General features: G+C 39.4%; 1 protein-coding gene across 1 annotated transcript in view; it reads right to left on the bottom strand.

Annotated features, from left to right (window-relative positions):
• Nucleotides 1-18,263, bottom strand: part of aff2 (AF4/FMR2 family, member 2) — a gene marked incomplete at both ends in the record, with an annotated part of 166,634 nt that overhangs the window by 77,642 nt on the left and 70,729 nt on the right. The gene's annotated exons all lie outside the window — the stretch shown is intronic.

Genomic DNA, 18,263 nt, shown 5'->3' with positions numbered 1-18,263 from the left:
CTGTGTGTGTGTGTGTGACAGACGGGCAGCGCCGCAGTGGTAGTCAGCCCCGCCTCCTGCAAGAAGCACCTGCAGCAGGCTTGGACAGAGAGTGAGAGGCACACAGATCTCTCCTCATGTGAACAGCGAAAATCCCCAAAAACATACCGTTAGCAGCCACTTTAACGCCATCGCTTATCGATATCCCAGTACTTCACAAAAATTTAGTCCCCAGGGCTATTGAGTACCAGGTTTTGGCATCCGATCCAGTATCGATGTATTGACTGATACCACTTCTCATCCCTAGGAATGACCATGATGTATTATCAACATGTTTAAGGTCCCATATGGATGAAACACCACAGCAGTTCAATCACCCTGCCAAAACAGCCCTGTTCAGAACACTCTGTTTAGTAGTATCTCTTTAGGTCCACCTTAAAAAAAGTAAAAACAAAAATTAAGGGACAGAAAATGACATCAGCCACATAGGCTACTGGGAGCTAACAGCAGTTAGCATTTGGAAAAGTGATCATTTGCAGGCTCTAGCAGGCACATTGCCATTCATATATAACATGTATCCACTGGACAGATAAATCCTCTGAGGCTGGAAGTTTGTGTAGGACTCTGTGCTGCACTGTGGAGCCAAGAATAGAACTTTTCACAGACTTCCCGTTTTCGGATGCCGTTGCCCTTCGCCTGCACCCTCGATTGTTTTACGGACGAAGCGGAGCTCCGTGAGACAACAATTCCAGGAATTTAGCTCATTGTGACGTCCCAATGAGCGCGGAAGTCAACATCGCGTGTTTTATCTCCTGTTCTTAGACTGAGGAGAACCACAAAAACATGAGTAAGTCATCTTTTTTCACACTTTTCCGACTGATAGGGCCTCCAGAGTCCCAAATATAAGGATTTAAATGAGTAAAAAGTTGATTTTGCATAAAAAGGGACCTATAAAATGAAATATTGGCTTCACTGATAAAAAGCAGCACAGCCAATTTCTTCACAAATGAAATTTTCTCTTGCAGGCCGCAAACTGTGTTTTTGTTTGGTTTGGTTTGGTTTTATGGTTTCTTGTGCCTCCCACCACTAATTACCCAATAACACAACGCGTAGCTGTTCAACACCAGGGGAGCTAGCAGAGATCAGCTTTCTGCTAAACATCGGGAACACTGAATGATACTAGACCCAAAAAGCTTCTCAAAAACGTCTCAACCAAAGGAGAAGAAAAACAAGGAAACCGTGGATATACATTTAATAATAGATGGCTAAAACTGAACGGACATGCGGGTGTCGATACTTTTCTTCAGTCAAGTGTAGCTAATGTTTTCTCTCACCCTCTCCGTCATCTGTTCTCATCATGTGATAAATCTCCGCTGCTGCTCTCAAGCAGATACATGTTTAGTGTTTTTTTTAGAATAAAACAGATGGTGGGACATTTATGTATGTGATTGTGCATGAATACAGTGTAACGCTGGGCATAAGTGCAGTGTCTCATGAAGACAACTTGTCAAGTCTGACAAACCTACTTTGACAACACTAATACACTAATGCAATGTTTTGAAATGGGATTGTAGTAACTGATTTAATATTTAAAGGTCACTGTTGTACAATACTTACATAGACCTCCTTAAACAGAGCTTTTTGTCCACAGCTGATTGCTCAGTACGTTTACATGAACAGATTACTATTAACTATTCCAGCTAAGGCTATATGTCTGACTCCGCCTCCATAGGTGGCGCTGTATCTCCCAATAAGCGAATGTGTATTGAATCAGTTTCCTGATTCAAGCAATGGACGGTGAGATGGTTTGTGCTGTGGTTCTGCATGTGTTCGTAGCTGCTGTACATGCTAACCATGACAAAAATTGTGTTTGCCGCACAGAAATACATATTCAACAATACTGCAGTTTATACATCTTTTCCTTCAACTTCTGGGTCTAAGATCAGGGAAGAAACTTTGGTGCATGAGCAGAACATAAAGTCCGACTCTAGTCTGACTTAGCATATACATGCAGGAGTAATCTGACTATGAACCGCATTACCCAGGTATGTTAGTCAGACTAAGACGAGCTTGATTTTTTAGTCAGTATAAAGTATTTACATGGCACTAAGAAAACTGAATTATTGTCTTAGTCTGACTAAAATCAGACTTGTAACATGCATGTAAATGCACTGACTGTGTCAGTTGTGTTTTCAAAGGTTTTCTATTTCTGCCAATCTGCACTAAAGCGCAGCCTCAGAGCTTTTCAAACAAAGAACGTATGCGTTTTGAAATGGAAACGGAGCTCTCTGAATGAAGTTTTCTTCCTCCTCGAACACAACTCGTTCTCCGAGACGCGACTGAAAGCTGCTCTTTTTCATATCCAGTAGTCTTGTGTGTTGCTCAGTCACATATAACAAAGTTCAATTATCTCATGCAGTAAAACTGCCAAGGCAACCTATGGCTTTGAGTACAGTGTAGTATTATCATAATACTAACAACAACCTCAAAGGTAATCTAATTAAATCCTACCGAGATAAACAGTGACGCTTGAACCACATCAGCAGCCAAGGAGCAGCATAGTGGAGATGCTGCTGTTGATGACATCTCTATTATAGGACATGGGGAGGGAGATTCACCACTGTGATTAATTGTGAACGCAACACCTCCTACATACACCCACACACACTCTATCACGTTCTCTCTATCACTTTATCGGTCTCTCTCACTCACACTCACACACACAGCTATATTAATGGAAAGAAAAGACCTTTATATAGACACTCTCACCTCTGTTTTAATTAGTGGGAAAAAGGGAAATAGACATACACACATCACTACTTATGCCCGGTTCATTGAGCAGGAAAAAGAATGATTGACAAATGTGTGTGTGTGTGTGTGTGTGTGAAGTATATTTGATTTGTTCTGTTGGTGGGATGTGTTCGAGTGTGCATGTGTGTGCAATTGTGTTCACAGTGTGTGTGTGGTCTGTTTGTGTGTGGTTCCCAGCATGATGTCTGTGTACCAACTAAATAAGTGGCTCTTGAGATGTGAGTTGGGGGAGGGGGGGGGGGGGTTGGGTGGGCGAAGAGGGTGGGAGTTGTAGGGGTCCTCAGTAGAATGTGTGTGCGCGCAGATGTGAGTGTGAACACACAAACACAGAATTCCTTGGTCTCAGTAAATCCCCTTTGTCCGCAAATAAATGGAAAAAAAATTCAACCAAATTATTTATTTCTGGCTTTGATGTTGCCTCTTCAGATATTTGTATTCATCTTGGAGCATCAATCGGAAACACATCAAGCCACTTGTTCATTCTTGATTTTTTTAGTGTGTTACACAACATCGTCTCGCAGTATCAAGCAGAGTCTTTTGCTCTGAGAACAAAAGGCCTCTCTAAACAAAGTATGCCAAGTTCTGACTCCAGCGCTTCGTCGTTTTGGACTTGGCAAGTCCAGACTGGACAGTAAGACTATTGGAGTGGCACTGTTCCTGCTGGAATCAGCAGCTCAGCACAGCAGTGGTGATTACACCGGCAACACAACCTGACTCTACTGAGACTCACAACACTTTTTCAGGGGAAATAATAATCAGCAGCAAGAGAAGTTGATTCATTTGTACTTGAAAATCTGTTCACTTTTGTGCCACAATGAAAATCCTTTAGCCTCAGCACAAGTAAAGATAAAATTAACTATGCTGTCACACATACATTAAATAATCAAAGGACTCTATCAGGCACATTGTCGTCATATATAACATGTATCCACTGGACAGATAAATCCTCTGAGGCTGGAAGTTTGTGTAGGACTCTGTGCTGTACTGTGGAGCCAAGAATAGAACTTTCGCGGACTTTGTGGACTTCCGATTTTCGGATTCCATTGCCCTCGCCAGCACCTTGCATGTTTTACGGACAAAGCGGAGCTCTGCGAGACAACAAATCAAGTAATTTAGCGCATTGTGACGTCCCAGTGATCACGGAAGTCAACATTGCGTCTCATGTACTCCGACTGAGGAGGACCACAAAAACATGAGTGAGCCATCTTTCACACTTTACCGACTGATAGGACCTCCAGAGTCCCAAATATATGTATTTAAATGATTCAAGAGTTGGTTTTGCATAATATGGGACCTCTGAGTAAATTCTTGTTAAGGTGACACACAGTGTTGACATGGAGCATTTAAGCACAGTAGGGTCAGTGTTAACCAGGGAGATGATGTCGACAACAGTCAACTCTCAAGGTGAAAGGAGGCCCACACTCAACTGGACTCAAACGTGTTAGTCCAACTATTGTGCTTCACTGAATTTCTCAAAGTCTGAACAACACAGTCAAATAATTCTAACAATAAGTGGTTGAATTGCTACTGCATGTAAGGCTGCTCGGAAACTAATAATCGTGATTATTTGGGTCAAAATTAAAATCAAGATTATTTCAAACGATTAAAATAACTCTACAATATCTGTACTCACGCTGCACGGTTAAACCAGGGATTCCCCTGAATGCCTGTGTTCTATTTCTACCAGATGATGAATGGGACAGGAAGTCAAACACCGTTATGACATTAAAAGCGTTATTTTCAGAATAAAATCCCCCATTTTTTTTTAATCAATCGTTTTACTATTCTTTTTTTGTAATGATTTAGTGCACAGCCTTATAACTGAATGGTTGGACTCAGCCTGGCCTGGCTGCTCTGCACATGCTCCACAAACACAAACAGCATAGTCGAGCTACAACCACAGCTCGTCCTAACAGTGCATGGGAACACACTGACTGACATCTCAGCCCCAACCCTTCTCTCTCTGCCTTGCCCTGCTGTGCGCTAGACGAAACTGTAAAACACGTTAAAGAATGAGATACATCTATGCAGGTTTCCCAGCAGCATCAGAGGTGTCAGTGTTGGCCCTCAGGCTGGACGCCGACAATCACACAGCTATAAAATGAGACGAGACCTGTGTAGTTTCACAGGTAAGCTGCGCGTGTTTACACTGCAGCTAAAAGCACAGCTGCAGTATTTCACACCATGCAGACACACGCTAAACATACACAGCTGTCAGTCTAAACCCTGGTTTGTTTCTGGAGGAGTGGAGAAAAGGCCTTAAATGTGATCCATTCCCCCCTTTTCTATTTTTAAGTGTTTCCCTTTAGGTGTTTCTTAAGATGACTGTAAACAAAGTATCGTGAGCTCTCCTGCTCAACACGAGGAAATGGGATCAGGAGCCAAAGATGGGTTTGCGAGAGATTTTCTCAGAATATTTTTCAGGCTTTTTTGAATCATTTATCAAAGGTATATCTCTTGGAAATTATTAAATAATGAATTTAAAGTATTATTTGTTACAGAGGTGGCAGTAAAAATGGTCAGAAATGTTGCTATGTTGTGATTTGATGAAAGTTTGTCATCTGTAGAAAATGAGTCCCCATATAAAAAGTTTGAGAAGCACCGGTATAAACTGTTCATGAACACTTCTTGCAATAATCTCCTTCCTTGGACTCTTTACCCGTAATTTGTGGCAATTCTTTGCCTCCAACTCTTCACCTCAATCAATCTTTACTCTTTCTTCTCCCCTCTTCCCCCTCTCTGCCTCATCCTTCCTTACATCCTCTCCTCCCTCTCTCTGTGCAGTTTAAGTCAAAATCAGGGGATTTGGAGGGTGTTAAGAGATGAGGTGTAAAACACCGACTGGTTCTCTGTAAGCTCCTAAGAGGAGAAAATAATCCAACACAAAGTCTTTTTCTCAACAGCAGCTCTCCTCCTCCTTAATCACCCTATTAGCTAACGCCTTTCTCTCCTCTTCCTCCATTGTCCCTGAGCTGATGACTGGAGTCTAATAATTTATCACGCTGACCAGATAACGCGGTCTTGTTCGGCATCCTTCATGGTTGTTTGACTAAGAGAGTATGCGTCCCTTTCTTCACATATTAACGTCAAGTTAAATCAACAGTGACCTAGCCGGGGCTGCACAAACACACACAACAACGAACAACAACGGTGTTGCGCGTGTTTGCCTTTTGTTCAAACAGCTAATCACTCTCCACGTTTATTGATAACGAGCGTTTTCATAAATCTCGGGGCGTTGCGCTGAAGGTGGCGAGTTTCATCTCTTACTCCCAGACTCCTCAGTAATCTCGATGATGGATACGCAGTTCGAAAATAAAACGCTAAAACAAATGGAGGGAAAAAACAGAGGGAGTCATTTAAGCGTCTATCTCCGTTGTAATCTCTCTGGTGCATTCTCCCGTGCCATTCTGCTTTAGAACTAAATAATAAACTGTTGCACGCAGAAAAAGAACTGAAAATATGGTTTTGTCTCACTTTCCTCTCCGGTCATATCTCTCCTCTCTCTTTCTTTCTTTCTCCTTGCCTCTCTCTCCCTCTCTCATCTTCCTCCACTCGCTTCAATCCTCGCCCTCTCTCTCTTTTTTATATTCATAGGATTTTAAAATGTCTGTAATGGCCCTGGTAGATCAAAACACTCCTCCCACTGTGTGTGTGTGTGTGTGTGAGAGAGAGTCTGGGTTTACATCTGTCTATTTGTCCTTGTGTGTGTGTGTGTGCGAGGACCTGTTTTAAATTTATACCTTTTGGAAAAGTGAGGACATTTTGCTCCATCTTCACTTTCTCACGCACCTTTAAAAGTTTGTGTGAGGTTGAACCTCGTTTATACTCCAGCGTTCAGCACTTTTGAACAAAACTTGTTCTGCGACATTTACAATTTATGCTCCAGTGTGAGGTTTCAATCATCTCCGTTTATAATCACGCACCTCTGTTCTTCACTGTGAATAATCCTGATTGGTACTATCAGCTTCTTCTTCTTTTTTGTGTGTCCACACCTGTGCTATTTTATATTCATGTTTTGGGATACTGGATGGATTTGCTTGAGATTTTTAATTCACTTTTATTGAGAGCATAAGAAACAGATGTGGTCAGTTGAACCAATCGAGAATGACACGGGGAGAATATGTTTTGTTCTGACATTTGAAGTTAAAACATCTACATGGAGACATTGATTGTCATATTAACCCTTAGAGCACAGAGCATTTAGGCTGTTTTTTTCCATTATTATGTTAAAACAAACAGAGGCTATAAGAATTCAATGTGCAATATAGAGTATCTTAAATAAATTAAAGGGGACATATTATACCCTTTTACCTAAGGATGAAGCACCACAGCAGTTCAATCCTACCAAAACAGCCCTGTTCAGAACGCTCTGTTTAGTAGTATCTCTTTAGGTCCACCTTAATAAAAAAAGTAAAAATTAAACTTAAGGGACAGGAAATTGCCACAGAGGCTACTGGGAGCTAACAGCAGTTAGCATTTGGAAAAGTGATCATTTGCAGGCTCTATCAGGCACATTGCCATCATAAATAACATGTATCCACTGGACAGATAAATCCTCTGAGGCTGGAAGTTTGTGTAGAACTCTGTGCTGCACTGTGGAGCCAAGAATAGAACTTAGTGGAGCTCATTTTCACCAACTATAATAAGCACAACTTTATTATAGCAAAAAGTACTAAAATCTTTTAAAATCAGATAGAATTTGTGAAATTTGTAAACGCGTCACATTTCAAAGTTCGTTTTTTATTAACAAAAATAAAATAAAAATATTTTTGCACAAATATCGTACTACCTTTTTTGAAAAAAATATGCAATGTAAAAGTAATCATAACTTTGACTCAACACCACATAAGAACATGGAAAAAAACACATTTTGTAAAGCCTGTAGATGTGACATAATAACACCCCCCAGGGTGTCCATATAAGGACATGGGATAAAAATGTCATCACTTATTTTTTCTGTCCACTTCTGTTGTTTGACACACTTTAATGCTTAGCGTTAGGTTAGTTAAGGTCAGTTTACAGAGAGAGTTAAGTATAGGTTAGGTTTCACATAGGGTTAAGGTTGGGATTTGGCATTTAGTTGTGTTGGCAGTGGTTAGGGTCACAAGCTAGGGAATGATTCCAATGAGTGTCCCAAATAAAAGACATAAACACTCTGTGTGTGTGTGTGTGTGTGTGTTTGTGTGGCACGGTCTTTTAATAAAAAATGCCCTGCTGAGCTTTGTGTTGCCAGTTTGCCAATCAGAGCATAGCCATGATGTGCAAACACAGACACACACACACACACACACACACACACACACACACACACACACACACACACACACACACTGACAAACACATACATAGCCAGTGGCCTGTATCAGAACCTAATGAATAATACTAAAGAGCCCACAGCAGAGGTTCTCAGTGTATTGTTCTGTAATGCCGAGAGCAATAAAGATTTTTATTACCATATTTTTATGGGCACCAGACATAAGCTGTTATGGAATAGTCTGATATTTTATTAGCTGTTTGGATCAGGTTCTTATTGTTCAAAATGAAGTTGCCATATAATTTTATATTTTTATACAATACTAATATACAAGTACCGGGATGTTTTATAACCCGAACGTCCTGGGGAGTAAACATTGTTACATTAAAACGGTGCAGCACGTCAGTCTCAGTCGCGTATCATCAAAGAGTTCAGGAACGTCATAAAATAAGTTTTGAGTTGAGAGAGATACTGAGAAAAAAAAGAATAATTACACAGAGATTAAAAATGTATGATAGCAAACATCAAGTAAACTTACCACTGGAACAAAATAAACTGATATTTAATTTTAAAGGGAAATCAACGATCTACGTTGTGGCATCATCTGAAGTAATTAATGAATTTAAAAAAAAAACTGGCAGCTGTCACGAGATCAGAGGAAATAACATGGTGGGGATATGATGAACAATGGGTATCGGCAAAATTAAAAATGTGAATTTAAATCTTCCCCAAATCTCACTGTGTGTTGTAATGGCGGTAAACACAGCATGAGACAGACTGCAGTTAAACACATCACTGCAGTTGATTCACTTGCTCACTGTGAGCTTGAGCTGTTTACTCATTATTAATCAAACGGAGAGTAAATATAAGTGCTGTGTATATTTGGGATCCTCAATTTAAAAGCATTATCCTTTTATTGTTTATTTGTAACAACCATTCCTCCTGGAGTCCATTAGATTTACTGCACAATGACAGTAAATCTAATCATTTAATTAAGACAAAATCTTTGTGGATATTGCGCACGGGTATGATATTTGTCAAATTCAGCTTATTTTATATTCTGTTATTCAGGATGATTTACATAAACAAATTATGTACAGTATATAATAATGCATATGTATTACCTAAATCTCCATTCTGTGCCTGTTTATGAACGAATAAGTACAATAGATTATGAGAGAGAACCAAGAACATATTACTCATTTATCTAATAGTACATGTATGTGTATATTATCTCTCGTCTATTGTGACCTACTGTATAGCCTCCACTTTAATGATGTTCACATCATCCTTCCACCTCGTTTGCCAAAGATCCAACTGCAAACAGATACTTCTGTGTTGTTAAAGTTCTTGGAAATGGTTCAGAAATATAAAGATGTATAATTAGAATGAATTCAACTAATTAGATAATTAACCTATTATACTTATATACAGTATATATGATGGTTTAAATGTACAGTATCAGTAGCAGGAGTCTCTCAATCAAAACAAAGACATAGTTTGATGACGTCTGGAAGCAGAATGCAATTATATCAGAGACTGTAAAGCAGATTTAGGCGACCAAAAGGAAAAGGTCTGTTACTTAAATAGAAAACCACATTTTTAGAGTTTGGGAAACATTTTGACTAATGTAAGTGCAATACTCAAGAAAATATATTATATGTATATGACATGACACTCACTGTTAGAGATATGTTTAGATATTTAATGTAGAAATGTTACATATTTTATCTTCTAAAATGTTATGTTGACATTAGACATCTGTTAGATGTGTGTTACTGCCTTTTATTTTTAAGGTGTGAAAACAACTTCTTATTACTTTTAAATGCCACAGTCTCCAGCTTTTCTATCTATGAGTCAAAGTCTCCTATGACATCAGGTACATGCTGCTGCTTCCGCCTCACTGACCACTTTCCCAGATGATGAGGAAGCTGCTGTGAATGTGCAGGGATTGACCGCTCGACCCCCACCCGAGCGCCGATCACCTGCGTGTCGAGTGCTCGGCTCTGCCCTCATGTGAACCGTTGACCCCAGATTCAGCGGCGTTGTTCAGCATGACCTTTTTTTTTTTTTTTTTTTAAATAAGAGCAGTTTCATCTGCTGCTCCTCAGCCTCTTGAAGAAACGGCTCATTCAGATGGTGTGAAAAGGGGGGGTTTAGTTAGGGGTGAGATGACAGCACTCGGAGGAGCGATAATACGCGCTATCAACCTCTCGTCGTGACATCGGAGATCAGTGCCGATCGTCGCAGCTAATCCAGTAAACAGAGCTGTAATGTTAATCCTGAGGGTAAATAGTAAATCATAAAAAAAAAAAATAAAAAAAAATCATAAGATGCCTGTTATAAACAGCAACAGTGAACAGCAAAGTGCTCTGTGGCAAACGTGGTCATAAAGTCTGTGCCTCGCTATGTGTGTTTGTGAATGCTCTATTCGGAAAAGCAATTTATGAAACGTAAAGAGGAATGTAGCATCATTTGTCAGCTGATGCTGAAATGATTTCCGCTTTCTTGTACACACATACATATATACATATATGTATGTGTGTATATATGTGTACGTGTGTATATATATGTATATGTGTGTATACATGTATATATATGTATATATATGTGTATAAATGTGTACATATATGTGTACATATATGTGTACTTATATATGTATATATATGTATATATATACGTATATATATGTACATATATATATTTACATATATATATATATTTACATATATATACATATTTACATATATATACATATATACATATATGTACACATATATATACATATATATATACATATATATATGTATTTATATGTATATATATTCATATATATATATATATATATATATACATATATATGTATATATATATACATATATATATATACACATATATATATGTATTTATATGTATATATATATTCATATATATATATACATATATATATATACATATATATATGTATTTATATGTTTATATGTATGTATATATAAAAATATCACTGCCTGTGCATGGCCATGTCACATGACCTCACATCACTCGCTTTGTTTCCCCAACAACTCCTTCACAAGACGTCATTATCACAAAGCGCAGCCATCTCCTGATGATCTGTTCACACGACTCTGACTGGGAAGATCCGAGTGTTAAAATATTGAACTTTAAAACCCACAGAGACTCGCTCTGCGATCCTCTCGTGATCTCTCTGATCGCAGGGCAGCCATTGTGGCGATGACACCCCCAGCAGCTCCTCGCTGACGGGAGACCTCCCCTATGCTATTTGGCTTTAAGTGTATTCCTCCCCAAGCACCCTCTTCTGTGTCTTACTGCAGCCACTCAAGGGTAGTTTGATTCATTGGACTGTATTCTTTGTTTCTAGAAGATGATTTTATGATCATTTTATTATCAGCATAAAAGCTAAATCATTTCATCTCCCCTCTCTCTCTCTCTCTCTCTGCAGAGGCAATTAGCTTTATGAAAATCAAATAAATTAAAGTGTTAAAAAGCCTTTACCGAGTCGCACGGAGGCTTCATGCACTATCACTGCTTTGTATCATGAAGATGTAGCGCCTGTAAATATATAGGTACAGTGATGGTGTGTGTGTGTATATCGGAGGGTGCCTTGGTCGTGAGTTGACAGGCTGCCTGAGGGAAAGTGAGGTCTGATGGGTATTATGCAAATGAAGCCAGCTGTTTGCTGCATTGACAGACTCCTCATAACGTTCTCCAGGTTCTGCTGGAAGTGCGGAAAAATATTTTATCCCCGTTTTTTTTCCCTCGTCGCCATGTTCTCTCGCCTCTCCTTTATTTCCTCAGAGAAGGTATTTCTATGGGCTAATTTTACATACCACCTCTCTCGGCACATTTTTACCAGCGTTCCCCGCGCTTCAGCCTGATATCCATCTGCACCGCTACAGTAATGAATGCACAAACTGGGGAAGCCTCCTTAAGCATTTGTTGACTTCAGAAGCATAAAGTAAATCATTCTGAGGCCGTGAAACTACAGCTCTCTGGAAAACAAACAAACAATGAGCGGCTTTGCATGGATATGTCTCTTGTTAATTTAGATATCTTTCCAGTGCAGCCACTGCGACTTAATTTCTGTCAGTTAGAAGAAACAGTTTTTCCCTCATTGTAGCATCTATTATCTGCAGTTTTCACTCCAGCATTTTTCCCCTCCTATACTCAGCCTCGACTTTCTGCTCACTTCCAATCAAAGAGGATTCACTGACACAGTAAAACACATTTACATTTAGCTGTCACTCTTGTTTCGCTATATTTGACTCTCATCCCAGTCCTTCACTCTATGAAATGCTGCAGGTGTTGTCCCTCGTAAAATAAATGTTTACTGTGGGATTTTTACAGGGACAATTTTCCTTTTTTCTCTGTGCCTTGAACTAAAGTTACAATTTGTTTAAAAGGTATTGCTTAATTAACTATACTGTATTGTAAATATTGACAAACGTCTGTTACACTGTTAAACCACTCTCAAATGAGCTCATACAATAGTGATTAAGATTTCTTGTTCCACACGACTCTCACTATGTTTGTCAGTATGGTGGCGTTTAGATCTCATGTCAAATTACTTAGTGGTGAGTAATTTCTTTCATGTCAAAACAGATGGAGGCAACAACAACATTGTGCTAGTAAAGCGATATGACTTTAAACAGCTTGGAGTATGACTGAAAACACAAAGAGGAAAAGTTTCAGTAGTGAATTCTTCTGCTTTTAAAAAACCTAGCCGTTCAGCTCAGTACATTGCTGCAGTACACACAAAACTTTACTGATAGTATTGCTTGACAAAGCCTGTTTTCACTTCAAGGATGCAGCATACAAGTTATGTTACATTGACTAAACAGAGGCAGAAAAATAATCAGCTGCAGATTTAACATTTTATATAATATCACCTTACAATGAATTCGGCCGTAGCACCTCACAAATACAATAACGTTAATTTTCTCTCTTTTGTTCTCCACCAGTTCCTCATGTAAAAATTTATAAAAAGGTACTACCTTAACAGTGTCTGTCTGTGGCTGGAATAGGGTTTGTTAAAGGGAGATAATTTAAATTACAGGCGCAGGAGCAGATCTGCTTAACATGCTTTCTTGTCCATTGCAATATCCAGTTTTTTAAGGCATAAATCCTCTCAGATGACTTTCAAATGATCACTCTCAAACAACCCCTCGAACATTTCACATAATCATTTAGTCCATTGTTAATGTAAAACTATTGATTAGTGCAGCTTTAAAGTGGCCATTCCTTCCAACAAGGCGGCTAAGTGCTGTGTAGATTGATACGGAAGTTTGTAACAAAACAAAACACTGACTGTAAGCTCGGTGGAGCTTGAAATTTCCCCTGTAATCTATGGCAGAAAGATGTAACTGTCATGACTCCAGTACTAGTACAGCAGCTGCTGAATACACTGGCTTGTTTGAGTCTTAGCCTGATGCATGTGCTCGATGTAGTACATTAATATGCAAGTCAGCTTCTGGCATCATCTGTCACCTTCCGGCGACGCTCAAAGCTGCTCGCCCGTATGTCTCAGATGCTCACATTATATATGTTCAATGTTAGATAACCAAACTGTGCTAAAATATTTCGAGGCTAGTGCAGAAGATGGTCTCATTATTTTATTTGCAAGTTCCAAAAAGGATAGTTTTGTCCAAGACTCTGAACACATTCACAACCTGTTAACTCTGTGTTCAAGATGTATGTGATATGTGTTGCATAATCACAATTTCACAGGTTCGTCTCGAATGCAGCACGTAACAGACTGTTCTGTTGTGATAGAAATGAAATGTTCTTTGGCTAAAAATGCTTCAGCCAAGAAAAAAAGATAAGACCAGGGTTAATATTGGTCTAGTGTTTCTGCTCTATGAGCCGCAGAATTATGCCCTTTCCCCCTGGACTGATAAGTAGTGTGATGCATACGTTATGTTACATGTCTCTTTTCATTGGGGACCGCCTAGAATAAGACATGCGAGTTTAGTAATATTATCTGTCATGGTCACTTTTGTTTTGGTCTGACATGAATGCTCAACGGTGATGAATCGTGGCACTCAAGTAGGGCTGTAATCAACAATTATTTTCATAATCCATTAGTGTTTGAGTAATCGTTTGGTTGATAAAATGTTGAAGAATGTTGGAAATGAGGATGTTCTCAAACGTCCTGTTTTTGTCCACAAACCAAATGATTCTGTTTAAATGATTTCTCTGTTATATCGAGCAAAGAGACCAGAAAATATTCACATTTTAGTAGCTGAAATATTTTAAACTCCCCATCAAGTATATTATAAAATTAGTTGAAAATTCATTTAGTAATTGATATTGCAGGGTTATTTTAGTTGTCCCTAGTCAAAATAACACAAGATAATTGGTTTAATTAATAATAAAACAACATATTCTGCCAATAGGTAATGGCTCCAGCTCCTCCTGCCACCAGTGAATAGATAAACAGCAGGTAAAGGGATGGATGGACACGAGTCAGTACATGTGCATGTGTGTCCTTGCTTAACCTGTTCAGCACTGTGTCGCAGCTAAGAGCTTTCCCATTGCAAGGTGGTGTCAGGCTTTTGTAGCCCGCAGTGTATTCTTTTTTTTTTTATTCCCTTTATCAAGCTAGTGTATTACATAAAAGCGGGATCTTTTCATGCAAAAAAGGCGTATATGAATGCTTTCTCTGAGAGCAGAATTGATTTGGTTGGTGTTGGCCTCACAGTGATTACTGACTGGAGGTCTTAGTCTGCCCTGCTTCTTATTTACCGCTACATTAGCGGCGAAGAGCTGTATGCACCTCCACGCACGCCTGGTGGAAACACGGCCGCGCGCCGTCAAATCAGTGTGAAATTACATCAAGTCTACACTTTGAACTACATGGAAATGAAAGTTGTCACAGTGCTGTTGGAAATGTCGCCTGCCACTTCCATGTTTACCTTCCTGCAGCCTCGCGAGCGCGCCGTCTCACAAATACACTTGTATATGCACTTGACTTGAGTGTTGTTTACCTGAAGGGGGTTGCAGTGGAAACTCAAAGTAATTCAGTGTCACTAAAAGCATAGTGACAGCATGACCTTGTGAGGAAAGTGTTTTTGTACAGTTTAATGTTGTCTTCTTCTCCTAGTTTCCCCCACTTCTAGAAAACAAAAGGTTTTGCGATACCTGTATATTCAAATTATATTTCTCAGGCAACTTTGACACATTTGACTCTTTAACACTCGTAGAATGTTAAAAATATGTCAAACTATTCTATTTATATAAAGTGGGAATTTTTTCTCCAAACTCTGCAGTTCTCCTCAGCTCTGTTTTTAATTAATTTTGATTCTTACTGATGGGTTTTATGTGTTAGCTTGTAACTTTTAAAGGGGACATATTATACCCTATTTCTCCAGGTTAACCTAGTTCCCTTGTGTCCTAATCAGAATGTTCAAAATACCATAAGGATGAAGCACCACAGCAGTTCAATCACCCTGCCAAAACAGCCCTGTTCAGAACGCTCTGTTTAGTAGTATCTCTTTAGGTCCACCTTAAAAAAATGTAAAACAAAAATTAAGGTACAGGAAATGACATCAGCCACAGAGGCTACTGGGAGCTAACAGCAGTTAGCATTTGGAAGGCTCTAGCAGGCACATTGCTGTCATATATAACATGTATCCACTGGCCAGATAAATCCTCTGAGGCTGGAAGTTTGTGTAGAAACTGTGGAGCCAAGAATATAACTTTTTGCGGACCTCCGGTATTCAGATACCGTTGCCCTCTCCAGCACTCTTGCATGTTTTACAGACAAAGTGTAGCTCCGCGAGACAACAATTTCAGGAATTTAGCGCATTGTGGCGTCCCAGTGAGCACAGAAGTAAACATCGTGTGTTTTATCTCCCGTACTTAAACTAAGAAGAACCACAAAAACATGAGTGAGTCATCTTTTTTCACACTTTGCCGACTCATAGGACCTCCAGAGTCCCAGATATAAGGATTTAAATGATTAAAAAGTTGATTTTGCATAATATGACCCCTTTAAACTATTTCTAACATGCGTTTAATACAGCAGTTATTGTCCTGCTGTTAGTTGTCACTTTGAGCTACTGACAACAACAAAGTGTGTGTGTGTGTGTGTGGTTGTGTGTCAAAGGTAGATTAAAGACTACTGTAACTGTTAGAAGAAGATCAATAATGTTATTGCACTCTCTCACACACACAGCTGTTATTCTTCTTAGGACTCTGCATTGACGTCCATTAATTTAGACAAATTGTCATCACAAACCTTAACCATATAAATCTTAGTCCTGTAATGTAACTCGTTACTCAAAAATGAGATTCTGCCTCATTGGGACCAGGTTTTGGTCTCCATAAGGACTACTGGTCCTGACAAGTTCGATGCTAGAAAAGCTTCCTAAAGAGGCAACAAACACAAGCACACACGTGTGCACGGTTTGAAGGGCTCTGATCAATAATTCTATAATGCTAACAGAAAGCTTCCACAGCATTTAAAAGACACACACACACACAATTCATGCGTTCACTAAATCACTGATGGCTGAGAAATGTGACAAATATGAGACAAATATTGAGTATTTAAAACACACTCATGGCACCTGAACAAATTTGGTAACAGATGCAGTAAATGGTGGTTGATCCACTGCACAGGAAATTTTGAATTGAATTGAATTGAATTGAAAACACGACACATTATCCCAGTTACCAGCTCCATTTACAGTTCACACATTGACTAATCGTGGGATAAAATGTGGACACTTTAAAGTTCGATTGCTGTCGTGAGAATAAACCGCAGGGTTCTAAAAAGTCTCTCATTTGCTGCATTGGTTCAATCCTTAGATTTGCTGCTATTTGCCGTTTAAGCTGCAGAACTCATCCAATAAGTCATCTAACCAGAACAAATACAGTGATAATAAGGTGCTGTAATCAGTAAATCAGTTAGTCTCTCTGTCTGTCTGCACCCCCCCCCCCCCACCATCAGTCCCACCTCTTCTCTCCCTATCCCTCTTCCTCCTCCACCACAGCTCGTATTGAGTTTACATTTACTCCCAATAATCGTTCACCAGAATGAATATGAGAAGGATGAAAACGTAACAGTAAGCAGGCGATAACGGGCGATTCTTGGACATGTGGGGAAAACAAAGTGGAAGAAAACACTCTGCTCTCTCTTTCTTATCCGACACAAGTAAAGTGCATTATAATTCCCCCCTCTCTCTCTCTCTCTCTCCCTCTCTCCTGCTCTTTCTCCCTTTTTGGTGCCATATGTTCAAAGCTCCATCTCAGGCTCATTTGGAGTGCTGCTACACACACACACACACACACACACACACACACACACACACACACACACACACACACACACACCAGCTCTATCAAAGCACAGGAACAGCTGGCTTGCTCGATATGGATGACTACTCGCCTGACAACTAGTTTCACACATACACACACACACACACACACACACACACACACACACACACCACCACCACCATCATCATCAAGCTGGGTAGTTCTTGCTGTTTTTATAAAAAAGTAAGAAGAGGAGAAAGAAAGAAAGAAAGAAAGAAAGAAAGAAAGAAAGAAAGAAAGAAAGGAGAGAAGGTCAGAATTAAACGAGTGAGTCAGAGAGTGAGTAAGAGACGTGTGGAGGAGTGAAGTTACTGTCGGATGCATTTGACGTAACAATTACAGAGCAGTGTGACTAATCGCCCTCAGTTTGATTTGACTAAATCACACCGAGTAGAGCAGAGTAGGAGGGAGCTGCTGCTGCTGTTGTTGCTGTTATCCAAAACAAAACCCAAAACAAAAAAAAATCCAACATTCTTCGTGAATGAAAGAGATGGAAATAAATGAAAGAAGGAGCCATCCAAGAAGATAATGCGCTCGCTTTTTTCAAATGCGTTTAAAATCCCCATGTTTCCCCCGCCGACATCAGACAAGGTACTTATAATACTTGTGAATGTAATATTTGGAATAAGTGAAATAATTGTAAGTATCTAACGTTTTTAGACTATCTTCAAGATATTACGAACGAGTTCCAAATTCAGTGGCCAATCAGCAGGCAGCTCCCTAAGCCCCGCCCATGGATAGAATTACAAACAACAAAACCCAGAGAGGGCAAACGCGAGCCACAGCAGGCAAAATGTCCTATCATTGCAAGCAAAAAAGTGTATTTTCAGATAAATAATATACAATATTTTTTTAATTTATATTTTATTTGCTATTTGAT

Source organism: Microchirus variegatus (assembly GCF_963457635.1).
Source record: "Microchirus variegatus genome assembly, chromosome: 6".
Classification (NCBI taxonomy): domain Eukaryota; kingdom Metazoa; phylum Chordata; class Actinopteri; order Pleuronectiformes; family Soleidae; genus Microchirus; species Microchirus variegatus.
The sequence above is the reverse complement of the archived record's forward strand: the minus strand, read 5'-3'. Positions and strand labels throughout refer to the sequence as shown.